General features: G+C 45.4%; 1 long non-coding RNA gene across 1 annotated transcript; it reads right to left on the reverse strand.

Moving 5' to 3' along the window:
- Nucleotides 1–484: 484 nt before the first annotated feature.
- LOC116100533 lies at nt 485–1779 on the reverse strand. The gene is made up of 3 exons (XR_004122615.1): nt 1675–1779; nt 1276–1362; nt 485–714 (listed from the first exon to the last, which is right to left on the reverse strand). It is a non-coding gene; the product is annotated as an uncharacterized LOC116100533 (long non-coding RNA).
- Between the last annotated feature and the right edge of the window lie 859 nt (nt 1780–2638).

Below are 2638 nucleotides of genomic sequence, written 5' to 3' on the forward strand. Positions count from 1 at the left end.
TTCTTTCTCACAGCATGCTGACTTCCAGGTTCTGTACCATCCATTGTCTTCTTTCACTATGCCACTCCTGAGGCTTCCATTACAGACATGCACTGGTTGCTTGCAGGGTGTGAAGTTAAGGTCATCACTAGTAGCTGGGTAGTGGTGGTGTACGCCTTTAATCCTAGCACCTGGGAGGCAGAGGCAGGTGGATTTCTGAGTTTGAAGCCAGCCTGGTCTACAGAGTGAGTTCCAGGACAGCCAGGGTTACACAGAGAAACCCTGTCTCGAAAACCCGAACCCCCCTCCCTCCAAAAAATATCACTATTGACAGTCCACTTTTCTGGAAAGACCTCTCATGGCTACCCAGCTTGCAATGAGGCATGAGAAATGAAGTCTTTATCACAAAATTCTTCCGGTATTCCATAGTAGAATGCCCCAATACAATAACAGGAAAAAACAAAACAAAGCAAAAACTGACAATCACTCTGGTGTTTCAAAGGCAGTAGAAAGAACAGAATTTAAATTTGGATCAAATGAACACTGGATCAGTTCAGAACAGCAATAAAAGAATCAATTCATGTCTATGTGTTTGGTTTTTCCTCTTCTCCTTGAAGCCTGAAAATTGTTTAGAAGTGAGGGATTTATTCAGTGTCAGTTGTAAGAATTCTTGATTTGGCTCCAGCCATGAGAGGAATTCATCATAAGCCTTGAATTTAAAGAGGTTCTTTAGTGCTTTGAAAAGGAGAACAACAATTATTCCACCTCAAAATCAAATGTTTCTCTTTGCTCAACAGTCTCTAAAGGCCTCTCAGAAGTTAATAAGACTAATGGCATAACTGGGGATTAGGGAAGAGAAAGTAAATAAAATGAGTACCAAATAATGGTCTTTTCTTTTTGTTCTCTTTCCTTTTCCTTCTTCCCTCTCTTCCTTATCTCCTCTCTTCTTCTCTTCTCCCTCTCTGCTTCCCTTTCTCATTTCTTCCTCTCTCCCTCTTCCCTCCTCTCTTCCTCTTTACCTTCTCTCTCCTCCCTACTTTCTTATTTCTTCCTCTCTCCTTTGAGTCCATCTCAGTCATGTACAGATATTTCTGTCATTACTTCTAGTAAAATTCTCTATCACCGACTTTGTAATCCATCTAGTCAAACTGTAAACTCTCTTTATGGTGGTATGTGAAATATTTTAGATTGAATGCAACCTCTATCTTCCTAGGGGAAGGATATATAACTTTCATTTTAAGAGATATAAAAATAGGTGTCAAATTTATTTTTTAGTTTAAAAACCATGTAGCTAACCTCCTGGCAATCAGCAAAGAGATGTCATGTAGATGATGTTGCTTTTATATCTTGATGTCTGACATGGTTGTCCAAGCTCCCTTAGGTCTAGGACACACATAAAATGAATTAAATCAAATCCAAGCAGCACAGAATACAAGGAAGAAGAGAGAGTTGTCTGTTCCACCATGCTACTCAGTGTGGGCTGGGAAATACACCCACACCCCTGTCATCCATCCAAAGGAAGAACAGGCAATAGGCACCTAGAGCCCCTCCTACCACCACACAGTGCAGCAAGCAAAGAGGAAGACAGACAAAGACCTACAGACTGCCATGCCACCCGCAGAGCTGCCCTCTGGCACCTGACATAGGGAGACAGTAGACACCTACTTGCTGCCATGCTACCCAGCCTAGGCTTACCCTGGGTCCCATTAGGTACTTGGCCAGCCTACATTAGGAGTCACCATGATGTGCCAGTATATGGTGGTTAAATGGGAGAAGAGCAGCTACTTGAGCATTATGAAGAGAGATGGCATTAGACACTTAAGGGTGGAGAAGAGTAGCCCTATTGTGAGTAGCCAGCCCCGTTACCTAGAGCCATTGTGAGATCCCAGGCCAAACTATTGCTGAGGGCTATGTGTCGGTTCATGGCTATGCACTGATAGGGATTAGTGTCTATGCCTGTGGCTCATATTGCCACTAAAGAACCTGGGGATGTCCCTGGTTGGGCAGCTTCTGGGGACAATGTGGTTGTCCTAGGGTTGCACATAATTGGCCACACTCTTCAGTGGGTCTGGTACTGTGGAGAGCTGGCCCCATTTCTCACTGGAGATGGCACTCTGGTAAAGTGGGCCTTACACTTAGGCTGAACAGAACAGTGGAGCTGGCCCTGATGACAAGGTTGTGGGCGAACCAGCTCCAAGGCCCTGAGTATAGGAGAGCTGACCCTGGTACTCTTCTGCCATGGGATATTATGGGCACAGAGGAGATGTCCTCTGTCCCTTGCCACCTCTGGTAGTTGTAAAGACTGTCTACAGGGTCATGAGCATGGTAGAGATAGCCCTGCTGCTCACCAGCTATAGCACTGGGGAAATCGGACCCTACCCCTCACCTGGATAGCACAACAGAGGTGGCCCAGGTAGTGAGGGATTGTGTGAGACATCTCTGAAGGCAAAAGTATGGGAGAGCTGATTCTGCCTATCATCTGCCAAGAACTGACATAGGTAAAAGAGTGATGTCCCACATTGCCTGTGGTAGTTGGGAGAGCTGGCAGGAAGAACATGAGAGCAGAATAGCACTTCATGGCTATGGTCATGAGAGGCAGGGAGACTTCCCTGTCGTCTCAGAATTCCGGGCAGATGAGGTTCCTGCCAATTGGTTGGCC

This window comes from Mastomys coucha, unplaced genomic scaffold, assembly GCF_008632895.1.
Source record: "Mastomys coucha isolate ucsf_1 unplaced genomic scaffold, UCSF_Mcou_1 pScaffold21, whole genome shotgun sequence".
NCBI classification, from domain to species: Eukaryota; Metazoa; Chordata; class Mammalia; order Rodentia; family Muridae; genus Mastomys; species Mastomys coucha.